The sequence below is a fragment of the Stegostoma tigrinum genome, chromosome 6 (assembly GCF_030684315.1).
Source record: "Stegostoma tigrinum isolate sSteTig4 chromosome 6, sSteTig4.hap1, whole genome shotgun sequence".
In the NCBI taxonomy this organism is placed as follows: Eukaryota; Metazoa; Chordata; class Chondrichthyes; order Orectolobiformes; family Stegostomatidae; genus Stegostoma; species Stegostoma tigrinum.
Genome location: NC_081359.1, coordinates 20,602,801 through 20,621,024, shown reverse-complemented (window position 1 = coordinate 20,621,024; position 18,224 = coordinate 20,602,801). Strand labels below are relative to the sequence as shown.

Genomic DNA, 18,224 nt, shown 5'->3' with positions numbered 1-18,224 from the left:
TTGTGTTCTGCTAATCTCCAGACAAAGAGAGAACTCACTCAAACTGGGGTCGGCTGTGGATTATTTATTCCCAGCTGGTTCTGACTCTACACAGAATAGACCTCCATGCTGTCCCAGTACCTCCTTGTGACTGCCAGCACACAGGAGTCACATGATATGTTACATCAAATCCTTTCCAGTGCTGTGCATTGGATAGATAATCATACCTGTGAAAGGTGAAACACAATATTAATGGCAGCTTTTTGGAATTCCTGCCCTTCAGATGCGGTCCTAAGCTTAGAATTGGATAGGGTTCTTATGACACGATAACACTCTACCTCTGAGCAAGGAAATTTAGGTTCAAGTCCCAACTCTTCTGGAAGTGTGTAAAAACATCTCTGGGCATGTTGATTAGAAAATATCTACAACTGAATTCCATCTTAGTTCGATGTAAAAGATCTCATGGAGAAAATCAGGAGGCTTATCAGCAATATTTATTGCTCAACTGACATCATGAAACTAGATAAGATCTGATCTTTATCACATTTCTTGCTGTAGAAGCTGTTGTATACAAAATGGCTGCAGCATTTTCTATATTTTGAAAGTGAGAGTGCATCAAAAAATACAATATTAATTATGCAAACCTTTAATTTAATTTAATTTTCAGTATTTGCCTTGGAGACGAAGTGTTTAACCTCAGACAAATCTGAAACCATACATAATCATCAATGGCTTGTGTCTCAAAGCTCCTTGGGGAGGAGATAATTTTTTTATACTTTTAATATTTCAGTGTGGAGGCGATGTTGGACTATTCCTCTTTAAGATTTAAAGTTTGACTTATAGCAGTGCAAAAATCCCCTCATAATATGTGCATCCTTTATCCTTTTTTCCATTAAATATCACATGATGACAAGCTATTGAGTAGTGTTCTCATCCTTCCCATATTTTTTGCAAATTATTAAAACCTTGTTGATGAAATGTTTATTTTTAATATGATTCCTGAAAAAAAACAAGTGGAAGTAAAATTCTATTGTCAAGAGGTACATATCAAGTAATTGCTGAGTAATAGCTTCGGATAGCTTGCCTCTAATTCAAGAAGTTTGATATGATTTTTCAGAGTAACAGAATATTGCACTCCATTCCTCTTATTGGATAAATCACAAATTTCTCAAATGGCTGGTGATTGACTTAATGAATTAGTGTTGGAAATTAATTACAATTTTTTTTACTGGAACGTTCCCGATAGTGCCAAACAAGACAGACTGGCATCAAGGCAGTTTAGTTTATTCAGTGAAGCTGTTGTATTGTGATTAAATATCTCGTCAGTTACGTTCTTGAACCCTTTTGTGTGAAAGCCTTTTGGCGTATGACAGTATTAAAAGAAACATGAATATTATCTCTCCCTCCCCCTTTACTGATCTATTTATACTATGCCCTTCATCCTCTCTCTTCAATTCTTTGTTAACAATTTCACTACAGGATCTTTCATGATTTTGCGTACAAAAGAAAAAATCTGTCCTGAAAACCTTGTTCTGTTTCTTTTCAATTTTCTATATTTTCCCTATCTTTCAGCTTGTATTTTTCTCTCTCCTTCTCATGTTCATTGCTTGCCAAGATTGCTTTGTTTGTGTTTGACTCATTCATACTTATTTTTGTTACCTTCTCTCTTTCTGGTATGTCTCCGAATGTTTTATTCCATCGCATTTGGGTACTGATCAGCATGGGTTGTGTTTTCACAAGGAATCTTACTCACTTGATGGAATTCAATACAACTGCAACCTGACCATTCTTTATCGCACCCTCCTGCCAGATCTCTCCTGACAATGTTTCCCACTGGGGCAAAATTGAATGCTTTTCCCTGTACCAAGTTTGGCAGAATGGAAGATGGCCAAAGGGATCCCATCATTTTCCTCGACCCGTCTCAATTGAGTCCCCAGCAGAACCCCACTGCTAGTTGAGGGCCCCAAATGGACAATTTACATCTACCTAAGGGCCTACTCCTTCTGCCACTGGTATTAGAACAACACTGACTGAAAGACTTTCCAAGCAACAAGCTCAGAAAGCAGTGGGCTATGGAAGTTGGGGGCGCGGTGCAGGGTTCTCTTATTGAAAAGCACAGTGTCTGATCAAGAGTCCTGGCATCAGGAATGGGATAGTCCACTGAAAGCCACCTCTCACCCTTGCTGTTGGTCACCTTCCCTCACACCCCTTCTGCCATCAGCAACTAGGTCCACTGATAAACCAGGAACTTTGGTGGATGCAGTTCCAGTGACTGATCACCACCTTAGGGGTACCAATCAATACAGGGTGGCTAGCCTCTTATTGGCTTGCCCCATGAGTCTTCTGTCCCTACTGTCCTTAATAGTAGTGGCCCTCTGTGGAAAGAGATGATGCAGGGCTCTAGCGAACTCTCCAGCCAGTGATATGACACTCATCACTTCCATCAATACGCTCTATGAAATATTCAGTTGCTTTTTCTATCTAAAGGTGAAGTGCGTCTTCTTTATATCCACATCATCTCACTTCATTATTAACACTTTTAATCAAAGCACCTTCCATCAGTGATGCAGAGGGATGGGTTGTAAACATGATTGAAGTGTTTTGGATGTTGAGGGATGAATGCAAAGCTCAATGGAGCAACCATGTTGGAGAAGTGCCGGTGAAGGCAATTTGCCAGCCATATTGTGGTTTCTCCTCCACCCCCAAAACTATCAACACTCCACCACACTTAGCCTTGTTTCTACCTGTGTCTGCTGTTGCAGGTTTAAAATTGTAATCACTGCCCTAGTCATTCCTTTGCAAAGTGCCATCCACACTTTTCACTTTGGCAACTTCCCCCCAGCTTAAAACAATACTGCTATACCTTTTACATCTTCCTGCCCCTACAGCACTTGCTTATTCCTCTCACCCTTTCATTGCTGAAGGCACAGAACGTAAGAAATAGAACAAGCTGGAGGCTATTCTGCCCTTTAGTAGGAAGATGACTCATCAGTTCTTGTCCTCAACTCCTCTTTCCTGCCCGCTCTTTGAATTCTTATATTCCCCCCTGTTCAAGAATCTGTCCATGTTCACCTTGAATACCTTTCGATGACTTGGTCTCCATTCCCATCCAAGATAGAGAATTCCAAAGGTTTGTGACCCTCTGAGGGAATAAATTCCTCTTCATCTCTATCAAATGTGACCACATATTTTGCCCACTGTAAGCTTCTCCCTGTCCTCATTCTGCTCACACGCCCCTCCAAGTCTTGATCCAAAGATCCTTTGTCTTGTTCCTGCTGAAAGTGGTTGACAATACTGCCCACTGCTTATGGGCATTCCTGAGTTCACAAGAATTCTAGTTGAGTGCATGCGGCTGATCAATCTTTCAGGGGAAAAGCATTAGAAAACACAAAGGTAAAAGTGTCAACTACTTTCGCTGTTATGTTCTGTGGACACACGAACTCTGTCCTAGCATGCTTCCTATTGGCATAGATGTATAAGCTATGAGAAATGGAACAGAGGTCAGCACAATATCTTAACTGCATATGTTATTGATGAATTAACAAGTTTAAAATAGCTTGCTTTGAATTAAAATTGTGTCAAATGCCCCTAAGGCACATTCTAGTGTTTGAATGCAAGGGCACCAATTCACTCTAACATGATCATACAACTTCCAGCATTAAGTCTTAATAAGCCTGAAGCAAATGGAGGCACCATTATGTACTACAGCCAATCTAAATATTTATAATAATCGCAGTTTTAAATGATTCAAATTGAGCAGATACTTAAAGCAAAGGTGTACTGTCTACAAGTTAGTGATTAATTTTTGATTGAATTGTGTTTGGTGTATTCAGAATTATACACCTAAAGTTTCAAATTGTCTTATTGAGAGAGACATTGGCATATAAAAACATTGCCACCACCATTGAAAGTCAATGGGAGATGGTTGAATTATAGTTTTAGTTCAGGGCATTTAAGGTGCAATTCAAATACAAATTTTCATTACAAGTACTTCTTCAGAAATTGCTTTCCCACCGTATAATTCAGAAAGCAACTATTTTTTGAAGGCTAAGTATATCTTGAGTTACTGTCAGAAATGGGTTGAACTGCTTGGATTTGTAGTTGTCTCTTTAAAAGAAACGTGGAGTGTAATCACCCCAGCTCTGGGACAATTTGGGCCAAGGTAAAAATTTTGGGAAAATTAAGGGAGAAGTCCATTGAGAGGCTTCTCAATGTCGAGATTGAGAAGGCCCATTTTTCAAATAAGCGCTGAGTTTTGAGATGAGATTCTCTTAGTGAATAGTGTGAGATCTGTTTGCTTGGATTACCATTCACTCTAATCCTCAATGTTGTTTAACCACACCTCATTAATGTGCAAACTCTCATTCTTCCAACTGTTGGATAGAAATTAGACACTAAGAATTCTTGAATGGAAGTCAAAGCAGGTTCCTAGCAACTCTAGCCTATAGTTTGCTCCAATGGATGTCCATCTTGAGCTCCTGGAATACCTCCACAGGGCATGCTCCATGCTGCAAGCAGCCCACGGATACTGGCATCCAACATGTGCCAATCTCTCAGCATCATCAGGATATCTCTGATCCACCTACAGTATGGTTCTGCACTTTAATGCTGCAATTTGGAAATCACCAGATTTTTTCACTGCCATTCTGCTGCAAGGACACTTTTTACATAGGGTCAGGCACCCAGCTCATGGGTTGAACCTGATTGCACATCACGGCTGCTTTCTCGCTTTCTCAGTGCTCACTTTTAGTTTACTTAAATGCTCACAGCATCCCTGCCTTATCTTGCCTTTCAGCATGTCAAAAGTTATTGCATCTCACCTGACCCTAAGTTACACAGAGATTTCAGCTAGAATCAATGACAATTGTAAAGAATAAGGAATATCGAATCACCTTTTCATGATATTACTATCTATTATAGTTTTGCCCAAAATTTGCATTCTGACATAATCTAACTCCATCATCAAGTATTGGACCTTGTAGCTTAGTTCCTGTATTAAGCTATATTCAATCCTTTCCAGTAGCTTTTGTAAATTATTTTGTTGCTGTGGTTACCGTTACACATTGTTTACTTTTGCTAGTGTGTGTGAACAGTGTTGCATGTGACAATAATTTGGACAGTGCTTTATCTATTGATAGGATCTACATGTGATTGATATGTAATTATTTTTAATTTAATACTAGGATGCAAATTTTGCAGATGTAGAACAATATATATGTAATGCACTAATATTTCAAAATATCTGGGATAATGGATAACAAATAATTTGCTTTGCAGGCTTTTATCTCAAAATTTCTCAAGCATTATTTGGCTTTTAATTAACAAAAGTAATAATTGTTTCTAAATGTCTTTAAAGGCGTCAACAACTGATAGTTCTAATGAGGCTTCAACATTGCAATAAGGTATAAATAACTGCACAAGTAGCAGAAATCAACAGATAGTTTGAGACAATTAGCTCTTCCAAATTGTAGTTAAGACTAAGGGAGATATAATAAAGTCAAAAGTTTTGATTTATTTTTTCACCATTGGCAAAGCAAACATTGTTGTTCAACCCTAATTGCACTTGGGGGGCCATTTATTTGAAATGCTGCAGTCCATGCGATGAAGATCCACCCTTGGTGATTTTGGAAAGAGATAAAAGGCTTGCTATGTTTTCTGCAGCTTGCTGTAAGCATGCTATTTGGAGAATGAGCCTATTGGCCACAGCCTAAACAGAACTTTATTTTGGTGTTGAATTGTCTCATTTCTCTTGGCTATTTTTCTTTGCTGTTCTTCATCTCACGTTCCATCAACGCCATGGGTTGGAACAATTTTAAAACTGGCAGCACACAGCAAAATACTACAGGTTTTGCAACTTCAAAGAGCAGTTAATGTTTGGAAAGAGACTGCTGGAAAAACTTAATAAGTCTGGCAGCATTCACAATTCCTCATGGAATCATGCAGGACTTGAAACAATTAACTCTGTTTCTCATTCAACAGATGATGCCAGACCTGGTGAGTTTCACCGGTACTTACCGCACTTACTGTTTTTATTTCAGATCTCTAGCATTGGCAGTAATTGCTGTTAAGTTAATGTCAGCAAGAAATGAACTCCATTTGCCTTTCAAAGGCATTTTCATGGGCTGTAAAAGATGCTCAGCAAACGAGTGTGAATAGTATATTTAATTTGGCTTTCGTCTCTTTCAATTAGCAATGCTGAAAGAAAAATTCTGGTGTGTGCTAACAACATTGGAAATGTTGCTAAGTTATTGTGATGTCAATAAGGAGTTTTCCCTGGTACAAATTCAAGAAGTGTGTTTGTGTATGTGTGCAGTGTATGGGATTCGAGGTAGCATACCACGTGACTTCTATATGCTGACACTTCGAAGAAGGGACCTGCACTGTTCAGAACATGTCTAGAATCATAGAATCCCTACAAGTATGGAAACAGGCCCTTCAGCCCGACAAGTCCATGCTGACCCTCAGAACATCCAGACCCATTCCCCTACAATCCACCTAATCTACACTTTCCTGAACACTATGGGGCAATTTAACATGGCCAATCCATGCACATCATTGGACTGTGGGAGGAAACCAAAACACCCAGTGGAAACCCACAGATATGGGGAGAATGTGCAAACTCCATACAGCCAGTTGCACAAGGGTGGAATCGAACCTGGGTCCCTGGTGCTATGAGGCAGTAATGTGCACCATGGTGCTTCCATGCCACCTCAGTGCACATAGCTGAACTACCCTTTAATAAAGTATGCATGTTATTGTGTCACAGGTCGCATCTTGAGTGGCAAGTGTTTTGTGTGTTCAGTAATAGTTACCAAAGTTTAACAAACACAATAGTGATTAGTTTAATCAGCATTAAAAAACTCTGGAAATAACAAAATCAATAGGGATCAGGGAAATCTCTTCAATGGTTGCAGTCATAGCTAGCACAGAGGGAAATTGTTGTGGTAGTTGTACGTCAGTCTTTTTAGTCCATTGACATTATTTTGTGAGTTCCTCAGGGTAGTGTCACTAGCCCAACCACCTTTAATCGCTTCATCAATGACATTCCCACCAGAAGATTGGAAGTGGGTTTGCTTGCTGATTGTTGCACAATGTTCAGCACCATTCACAATCCTCATTTATCCAAGTGATTCTGTATGAGGTACACATGGACAAAATCCAGGCATGGGCTGAAATGTAACATTCATGTCAAACAAATGCCAGGCAATGGTCATTCCCAACATGAGAGGAGCTAACCATCTTTCCTTCATATTTAATGTCATCACCATGCTGAGCCTTCCAATAGTGATGTCTTTGGGATTACCATTGACCAGAAGTTGAAATGAACCATCAGTCCAGCTGGGAGCAGGTCAAAGGCTGGGAGTTCTAAGGCATGGGCCTCTTAACTCTACAAAGTTTGTCCACCATCTACTGGACATAAGTTTGAAATGCAGTGGAAGGGTCCTGACCCAAAATGTCAGCATTCCTGTTCCTCTGATGCTGCCTGGCCTGCTATGTTCCTCCAACTCCACACTGTGTTATGTTTGACTCCAGCATCAGCAGGTCTTACTACCTCTGGCTCATTAGTGTCCTTTAGCAAAGGAAATCTGCCGTTGTTACCTGCAAGTACTACATGTGACTCCAGATCCACAACAATGTTGCCCTTTGGGCGATAAGTGCTGGCCTAACCATGACACCACCTATTATGTGTAAATGCTTTTACAAAGCTATGTATTTACTGTTTTTCAGATGGTATATGCTTTGCTTTCATTATACCTAACTCCAGAAATTTTGCTATGAGGATTGATGACTCATCAATGTTTTCCACTATTGATCTTGATAGCTAGGAAACAATCTCGGTGGTAATACCAATTAAAAATCACATCAAAACTACAGCTATTCAACATCATTTACTGCATCACAATAGACATTGATGGCATCTGCTGCTACTAATTTGTTGCTAGTGTGAAGTATATAATTTAAATAACGCTGAGAAGTTCCGCCAGTGAGTTCAGCTTCATTCAGATTAGACGGTGGCTCCTGAGTGTAATTTTTATAATGCGCTGAAAATCCTCTGAAAGAAAACTCACCAGATCCTGCCTGTTAAACATGCAGGCATCTGTAAATAAGCGTTAAGTTTTACAACCGCAATTTCAAACCACTTGCCAAAAATAAATGATCTGGCCTTTATGAAGCCAAACCTTCATTACATATATTTTAAAGGCAGGATGTTACCTTGTCTGCTGCTTTATCGCAGGGTAGATTATTGAGAAATGAGATAACAAAGTGTGGAGCTGGATGAACACAGCAGGCCAAGCAACATCTTAGGAGTACAAATGAGAAATGAATTTGTTAATCATTCATCATATTGTTAACAGTCTTTTTCCTCCCCTGTACTTTATATATGTCACTTTGGCACAAATCAATCAGTTCACGATCGATCTCATGGCTTCAGATCTACTTGTGCAGCTGTGTAAACAGCAGTGTATTGATACCTCAATTTCCATTAAAAATGGAAAGCAACACAACTCCTATATCTGCTAGGATTCATGTTGCGGTCTACCAGCCTGTCCCTTCCTCACCACTCGAAGCTGTTATGCTCCTGAAAACATTTAACAAGATCCATAAAGTAATTTCCAGCCCACATATAAGAACGATCAATCAATTCCACAATGTGCTAGTTCCATGATTGCCAATGCTTAATGATTTATTGATATTAGGGATTTGCTGTTTGTGAAATTGTACTGGGCAATATTATGATGTTCAAGGCTCTAGCTAAATGCTATTTATTTTGTTGACAGTAGTTCCGAATTTGGCAACAAGATCCCAAATTATTCTTCCTGCTGTAAGCCAGGGGTACACCAGTTTAAGCCTGGCTTTCAGCGACGATGCCATCTCTCCCAATGCCCTGAATAAGGACAAGTGACTCACAATTGAATTGTAATGCAGCTTCAAAAAAAACCAGGGCATACAGTGGAATAAGATCTTCTCCTCTCATCTCTGTAAAGTAGCCAACATAGTATGACTTCAAAGAGTCATGAGATATTTTATTGTGTGAAAGGTGCAGTACCAATGTCCTTTGTTGTCGTTTTTAGCCCTTTTCTTGTCAGACCTAAGGAGTAAAAACAAAATCTAAATTTCTTGCACTGAACTTTCTTGTGGAATTTTTAATATCAGGGTGAGTTACAGCTCAGGAAACTTAACGTGGTCACGGTAGCATGACAGATTTATAATTTTTCTGGAGGCAGCAATTAAGATGTAGACAGCTGAAGCCCTGTCCAATTAATGATGGTGATGGGTTCCAACCTTTGGAAGCCATATCAGAATGGTGCATGGTCAGGGCTTTCGGGCTGTGATGCAGGTAATTTATGCCCAGCAACAGAAATCGCACCAATTTTAATGAGGGTACTTTCAGTGGGAGGGCAGTGGTTGTCACAGAACAGAAATAATCATTAACTAAGGACATTGGTCTTCATGCAGTCACTGAGGCTGCTGCCTAACAACAGACCCTGTGTGTGACTGAGATAATGGGAACTGCAGATGCTGGAGAATTCCAAGATAATAAAATGTGAGGCTGGATGAACACAGCAGGTCAAACAGCATCTCAGGAGCACAAAAGCTGACGTTTCGGGCCTGGAGCCTTCATCAGAGAGGGGGATGGGGAGAGGGAACTGGAATAAATAGGGAGAGAGGGGGAGGCGGACCGAAGATGGAGAGTAAAGAAGATAGGTGGAGAGAGTATAGGTGGGGAGGTAGGGAGGGGATAGGTCAGTCCAGGGAAGACGGACAGGTCAAGGAGGTGGGATGAGGTTAGTAGGTAGATGGGGGTGCGGCTTGGGGTGGGAGGAAGGGATGGGTGAACAGGTGTTAAGTTGGGTTATTTTTTATTAATTTAAGGGAAGTGGACAGCAGTCTAGGTCAATATGTATGGTCCATCCATAGCTGCCCAGAGGGTAGTTAAGAGTTAACCATATTGCTGTTGGTCTGTATGCTGGACTCTGTAAGGACAGCAAATTTCCTTCCCTAAAGGACATCAGTAAACCAAATAGGTTTTTCCTGACAAATGACAGTGCTTTTGTGATTATCACTGGATTTTAATTCCAGGTTTTCATTGAATTCAAATTCCATTATCTGCTATGGTGAGATTTGAATCTAGCTCCCAAGGACATTACCTCAGTCTCTCAATTAATAGTATAGCTTTAATACCAATAGGCCATCACCTCTCTTGATGGGTGGTTGAGGTCAGGTTGGAACATGTGCAACATTGATAAATTGCGTACAAGCTATGAAATTACCCCACTCTTGGCTGATTAATGATTTGATTTGACTGTCTGAGACTTATAGATTCATCATCCCTGAGGTGCCAGCTCTTGAAAAATCATGTGGACTCGATAAACTGACACATAGCTGGCATACTCCATTTCACACCTGCCCATCCTTGTGTGGTAAAATTCATCCTTATCTGTTTTGTCAGTCAGTTTTGTCAAGTTTATCAACCAGGACCTCACAACGGCCATTGAAGGGAAAATCAGAGGAAGAGCTGGAGAAATTCAGTAGGCCTTGCAGCATCTGTCGAGAGGGAAGAAGTTAAAGTTTCGGTTCCGATATGATTCTTCTTTGCAATAAGCCATCGATTCTACTAATCACAGCATGAATGCTGCCTGCTTTTTTTTATTCTCTCGTGTAATGTGGGCATCATTGACTAGCCAATGATTATTGCCTGTGCTTAGTTGCCCTTGAGAAGGTGGAGGTGTCCTATCTTCTTGAACTGCAGCAATCCATGCGCTGTAGGTAGACACACAAAACTGTGAGGGAGGGAATTCCAGAAATTTGACCCAAAAACAATGCAACTTTCAGATAGAAAAGCTGCAGGCACATACAGAGAGAAGTGTTGTTGGTGGCATGGCAGAAATAGAAAGGATTGGACAGGGACACAAAGTGAGTGATAGTATCAGGTCAGCGGTCCATGACATATGGGAACTAATGTAAGAATTTAAAGAGTAGTGCATTATTGTATACAGGACTTTAAGTAATTGGCTAATCTGCCTATTCAGCCTGAAGCACTGAAAGAAACCATTGTAAAAAATAATAGTAGATCCATTCACAGACATCTTATGTTTCTGTTCTGAAACAACTGTTATGGCCATCTCAATTTGATTTCAGAATGCTGTGCATTTGAGTTATGTGACAATTTAGATTTCCTGACTTTTTAATAAGATCATTTAGCCTCACAATTCATTGTCACTTGGGAGTGTGGCAAATAAACTCAACAATCCCCACAGCAGCATTCGCTTGTCAGATTAGCACATGGTCTGTTTTTGCATCAAGATTCAGACAACTTTGAGGAATAACTTGTGGAGAAAATCATTGCTTCATTTTCTTTTCATGTTAATTGTTGAAAGTGTAGGATTGAAACAGAATTTCATATAAGCCTCATTTAAATTATTTATCGGACATTTGATAGAACAAACTTGTATCATAGCTTATTTTCAGCTGAGCTTTCCTCCTCAACGAATTTGTCTTCAAAGTTCCAATCCTGCCAATATCATGTTAAAATTATTCTAATAACATCGCAACATAATAATTCTTTCTGGCCTGTGGATGTACCTGTATAATCACATTGTGGAATAATTTTTAAAGCCTGTGGAAGTGACATTTTAACATAAATTTCATTCATCAACCCTAACAGTGTTCTAGACATTGCAAATGTAGCCTTCAGCTAATGATCACCCACTTAGTGAACTTTTAAATCCTCTTTTCTTTTCTCATGTAAGTTTCAATTCCTCCTCCCATCTTTCGTATATGTTCAGGAAACAAAGCAAATATCCACGCTACATTTGAAGTCTCTGCCAATCTTAAGCAAAATGTTGGTATCAGGATGATGTCTATTATTCCCTTGTGTACATTTCTCATTACTCCCTGTTTAAGAAAGAAACTGAATTTCTCAAATCTGTAATATGGTCCAATTCTGCCCCTATCTCGTTTCTTTCTAAAATCCTTTTGTACCTCTAGACTTTTTTCTACCAATGCAGTCTTAGCCATTCACCCATATTCCATTGCCTGTATACATGAGATTCATCCAAAAATCTGCATACTGACTCATGTTTCCTTTTTCTTGTTCATTAAAGAGGTGTGTATGGCTCATTACCCATCCATTGGTATGCTTGAGAATGTAGTGGTGAGCTGCCTCCTTGAGTTGCTGACGTGCATTTTCTAAACAATGCTCCTTTGGAGGAAGTTCCAGGATTCTGGATTGGAGATATATTTCTGAGTCAGGATGCTAAGTGCCTTGGAGGGAAACTTGCAGTTGGTGATGTTCCTATGTTTCTGCTGCCCTCATTTTTCTGGATGGGTGTGGTCATGGGTTGGAAGAAGCTGTGTAAGGACCTTTGGTGAATTTCCGCAGTGCATGTTGTAGATGGTACACACTCCTGCTACTTTTTGTTTTTGGTAGACAAAATGAAGATGGCGCCTATCAAGCAGGCTGTTTTGAACCACACAGTGTCAATCTTCTTGAGTATTGTGGGAACTATAGACAAGTGGGGAGTATTCCATCACACCCCTGACTTGTGCCTTGTGGATAGTGGGCACACTTTGGGGAGTCAGAGATAAATTACTCACTGCAAGATTCCAAGTCTCTGACCTGCTCTTGTGGTTACATTATTTATTTGGATAGTCCAGTTCAGTTTGTGATCAGTGGGAACTTTTCTTGGATGTTGTTAGAGGATTAGTCATAAGAAAGTGTTGGAAATGTCATTAAACGTCATGGTGGCCATAATTAGAATCTCTTTTTGTGGAGATTGGTCATGGTCATGGCACAGGTGTTGCTTGCTACTTATCATTCCATATTCAGAGAATGTCCAAGTCTTGTGCCATTTGGGCCCAGACTACTTCAATATCTGAGGAGTGGTAAATGGTACTTAACATTGTGCGATCATCAGTGAACATACCCACTTCTGACCTTGAGGTGGGGGGAAGCTCAAGATGATTGAGACTAGGACAGCACCCCGAGGAACTCATGCAAAGATGTCTTGGGACTGAGATGACGAAACGGCTACAATCATAACCAGCTTCCCATGTGTCAAATAGGCAGACAGATATCCCCCAAAACCCATTAATGCTAGTTTTTTACAAGGCATTTTGATGTCACATCCAGTCAAGTGTGTGTCAAGTTCAAGTGCATTCTCACCCTCACCTCACCTCTGGAATTCAGCTCTTTTTTGCCGTATTTGAACCCACGCTGCATCAAGGTCAGGAGCTGAAAGATCCTGACAGAATCAAAACTGAGTATCAGTGAGCAGGATATTGCTGAGTGGGTGCTGCTTGAAAGCACTGTTGGTAACCATTTCTATCTTTTCACTGATGATCAAGAATAAATGGATGAAGTGGTAATTAACTGAGTCGGATTTGTTTTGCTTTTTAATATGGAGGATGTAACTGAGCTATTTTCCACACTGCTTAAACCGATTTGCCTTTCCACATCATAATACCGTTGTAAAGCTGCTTCACATTTTTTTTAATTGAAGATCAAGATAAAAACAAGGGTAGCACACTGGTTAGCGCTGCTGCTTGACAGTGTTAGGCACCAGTGTTAGGATTCTACCCTTCGACAGCTGTCTCTGTGGAGTTTGTATGTTCTCCCTAAGTCTGCTTGGGTTTCCTCGAGATGCTCTGACACAGTCTAAACCTGAGATAACAAGGTATAGAGCTGGATGATCACAGCAGGCCAAGCAGCATCAGAGGAGCAGGAAAGCTGACGTTTCAGGACTAGACCTTTCTTCAGAAACCTGTGCAGGTTCGATGGATTGGCTGTACCAAATTGCCTGTAGTGTCTAGTGATGTACACATGTAATATGATGTAAATATTAACCATGAGAAATGCAAGGTTACAGGGATAAGGTAGGGGTTGAGTCTGGTTAGGATGCTCTTCAGAGTCACTGTGGTCTCGAGGAGCCAAATGGCCTGCTTCCACTCTGTAAAAATTCAAAGTTGCAATTGTTGTTCATTTAGTTAAACCATCAGATATTTCTTCAATGTGAATAATAAACTTACATTTGTATTGTCTTTCCAAAATGTTACACAGTCCATGAAATCTTATTTGAAATATCGTTGCTGCACCAACAGTCTATCAACGAAAGACAGAAAATATAGAGCTTATTACAGAAAACTATAGTTCAGTCTTCTTTTTCTCACCCTTAAATATCATGAACAAGCTAAAATATAAGAGAACAAATCTAAGGAAAATCTTAAAACAATCATGTAATTCTAACTTAAGGTTTAAAAACAATAGAAACTTATATTATTAGAATCCTGCTGGGTTGAAACTAAAAATAATTATGCAAATATTTGTAATTTTTTTTCGCAGGCTTTTCCTTTTCTTAAAATGAATAGTTCCAATGGGCTGATTGCAGGCAGTGTAAGACAAACTTTCCCGTGAACTGGATGAGGAAGAAGGATGTATATCTTCCACCACCCTGTGGCTGTTCTGAATTATTGCATATAGCACATCTCATTAAACTTGACCTGATGTAGAATTGCTTGTGAAGAAAAACAGTCTTGGCTTCTGCAAATATCAGCTAAATCATCCTCATTTTATCACTTCTGATTGACTTATTCATTACAAACTTCTGGAGCGGGATGAACTTGAACTAGGTATCCTGGTCCAGGGTAGGCACAGTGCCACTGATGCAAAGCATCAATGCATGCATGCAATAAGGACAGCATTCAGGTCAGTGATCTGTTCATGAGTGTTCCAAGAACAGCAAAATAAACGTGCATTTTGTCTTTCATGATCTCAATACGTTTCTCAGTGAATGAGATATTCTGTGAAGTGTTACTGCTGCGTGATGTAGGAAACATAATATCCAGAGTTGTGTGCAGCACAGTGATATGTCAACAATGAGAAAATGGCTGATTTATCTATTAATGATAGTAGTTGAGGTATAAATGTCAACTTGCACTCTAGGAGAACTCTGCTGCTCTTCCTTGAAAATGCTGACACTCCAGTCAAATCTGTGTTGCATGCTGATTGATAGCATGATCTGCCTACTTACCGTACATACTCACAGTGCCAATGGCCTACCCAAAATTATACCTGTGACTCACTCGAGATGTGTTGTACATGGGGGACAGATGTCATTTTGGACCCACGATAGCATCCATGGTGTCACAAAGACAGAGGCTACAGATTTAAATTTTGCAAATCTTTACCCAGACTGCACCAAAAAAATAGAACTCAGTACCACAAAGTATGGTTGAGACGAATAGCAGAGATTTATTCAGCAAAGAAAGGTTTGTATTTGTATGGCATGTTTTAGCAAACTCAGGATGTATGAAAGCATTCCTCATGCAATTTAAGGGGATGTCAATGTGAGCTTTGTCTCCAGCAAGGTAGTTTACCAGTTGCAGAAATACTTGTTACCTTTATAGCATAAGGGACTGGTTATGGATATCATGATACTGAAGAATCCAAAAGACATTTATTACTGATATAAATGTACACAAGCAGAAGTACCTGAATAACTAAATTACTTCGATTGTAATGGGATGCAGCATGTTTTTAAAGGCATGATTCAATCATATCATGATTCAAGTGATCCAAGGTATGGTGGATTTTTTAATCTTAATAAATTTGGGCCACATACAATGTTATCTGAGAAAAGCTGACAAAATTTAGCACCATTTTTGCTGTCACCTAATCATACTGGTAGTTATTAAAATTCTAGTTCAATCTAGATGCTGTGAATTTCTTTAACTTATATCTTCATTTCCCTCTTTAGCTCTCTGTCCATGTCAGTGATGGGGAATGGCTACCAAATGCCATGAACTGATGACAACCAATGGAGTTAACACTCATAAAACAAAATAATGTCAAGTCTCATTGGCACCTAAAGAAATGCATCATAGAACACCCATAACAGCTTCCAGCTATGATATAGTTAATTTTAATGCAAAATTGCAATCATCACTGAAAAATAATGACCATAGATAGTGAGTAATTCACTCATATAAAGTTACATGAATTATTTTTCACGATTAAGACTGTCTGTATACTGTGCTGTTGGTATCCTTTCGTATAAATGGTCTCTGAGACCTTTGCCAATGCATTTTTTCATCAAACATTGACAAGAGCACTTTCAGAGAAAGAGAACAAATGTATTATTGTTTTACTTATCACATTGGACCCTCAAAGGCATTTTCCCAGAAAAGCAGAGGAAGATCTGAGTAGCTTCTCTCTCTCAGCAGCTGAACTAGACTCTATACAATACGTAAAACAAATAAAATTAACACCTGACTGCCACAAACCCTAGAGCTGATATTCATTAAAATAAAACAAGCAATCTGGTTAATCCATTTGATTTCTAAGAAGCATTTTAAGTAAAATCATCCCAAAATCTTTTTTTTGGGTAAGCCTTTAAAACAAAAGATATAGTCCGGATATGTGCTTAGTCTTTCAAATGTACTACCCCCCACAATTCTTTAAACAGAAAAGAAACAATAGTAACTAGTACTAGTTTTTGTTTTAAATTCCAGATTAATGTAATGGCTATATATTTGAACAATGACTAATCTCATGTGAGAATTAATGCCTGACTTTCAGCCACCAAATATTCAGTTTTTCGTATATAGTGATTATGAATTGATCTATTTGGCCTAGTTTTGTTTTTCCTTGTTCAGTTCTGGGAGTAGGTTTTCTCATTCACTCATGAGATGTGGGCATAGCCAACTGAGCAGCATTCATTACACATTCCTAGCTGCCCTTGAGAAGGTGGAGGTGAGCTGTCTTCTTAACTACTACAGTTCATGTGCTCTAAACAGACCTACAATGCACTTAGGGAAGGAATTCCAATAACAGTGAAGAAACAGTGATATAAAGCTATAAGCCCATAAGACGTAAGAGCAGAAATTAGGCCATTCATCCCCTTGAATCTGCTCCATCATTCAATCATAGTTTATATTTCCAAGTAAGGATATTGAGCGGCTTGGAGAGGAGCTTATAGGCGGTGATGCTTTCAGAGGCTGCCCTTGTCCTCTAGGTGGACATAGTGGTGGGTTTGGAAGGTGCCATCTAAGAATCTTTGGTGAATTTCTGCGATACATCTTGTAAATAGTTCACACTGCTGTAACCGAGCGTCTGTGGTGGAGGAAGTGGTTTCTTGAGGAGGGGGAGCCATATATCCAGATTGCTTTGTCCTGGATTGTGTCAAACTTCTTGAGTATTGTTGGAGCTGCATCCAGACAAGCAAGTGGGGAGTATACTATCACATTTCTGACTTGTGCCTTGCAGATGGTGACCAAGGTTTGGGGAGTTAGGCAGTGAGTTACTCCCTGCAGTAATTTCTAGCCTCTGACTGCTTTTATAGTCACTGATAGTAATAGTCTGAATCTTTTCACAACTGTTGTTTTCTCATTTAATCAGAGATACCAGACATTAACTTCAGACAGACATTTTCTGCTGAATTCTGAACAATGGTGTTATCGGTTAGCCCAAACCTCTGAAAATATTCTAAGATGATAGCCTACAATCTAACTTTTTCTAATTTTAAAAGCAACTATAAGGCATGGTGTTCCAGATGCAATTCAATGGTCAAGATCCTCGACGTTAGCCAAAACATACATTATTTTTATACTACGGTTAAAATTCAGACAATATAAAATTAAAAGAAAGAAATTGGCTTCACTGTATTGTTATTAAAAGTTGAACAAAATAGTCAATATATTTACTGCTAATTAACTGCTCCAATACAGTAACATCCATAAACACACCCTTGGCAATAGCAAAGTCAGTAAAATAGATTGTCTCACATGCAATTCCAGCAGCAGGAAGAGAAACCACATCTTTTAGCTGTGACAGAGAGAAAGGTAAGAGCTTCCATATCTAGCTTCACTAGTCCAGCAGCAAGTGTAGAAAGCTAAAACAAAAAGTCCTGGTTGTGTAGGAGCTAAGCCCCACCCAGTCAGGCTGCTTCTATTTTGCTAACTTTAAAAAAAATCCCAAGTCCTCACAAGCTGTTTACTCTTTGATCTTGAGCAGACGGTCCAGCGCCTCTGTCTTAACCTTTCTTCATTCATAAAAACGACAAAATGCATGTCTTACAGTCGCAGTATTGGACAATAGCCAGTGGCCATTGTCAGTGTCATTGAGAACAGTTTGGTATTTCTAAACGCCCAACAGAATATTGATCCCTCACAAGTATTATAAACATAAAGAACTGTGAATGATGAAAATCTGAAACAAAACAGAGAGTGTTCTGGAGAAATACTGC

The 18,224-nt window shown here is 39.4% G+C and overlaps 1 long non-coding RNA gene across 1 annotated transcript in view; it reads left to right on the top strand.

Annotated features, from left to right (window-relative positions):
• The window catches only part of LOC125453627 (uncharacterized), a 31,046-nt gene extending 16,459 nt beyond the window's left edge, over window positions 1-14,587 (top strand). The window contains exon 4 of the long non-coding RNA XR_007247791.2: window positions 14,324-14,587. This is a non-coding gene — a long non-coding RNA (uncharacterized LOC125453627). The remainder of the gene's footprint in view (window positions 1-14,323) is intronic.
• The last annotated feature ends 3,637 nt before the right edge of the window (window positions 14,588-18,224 follow it).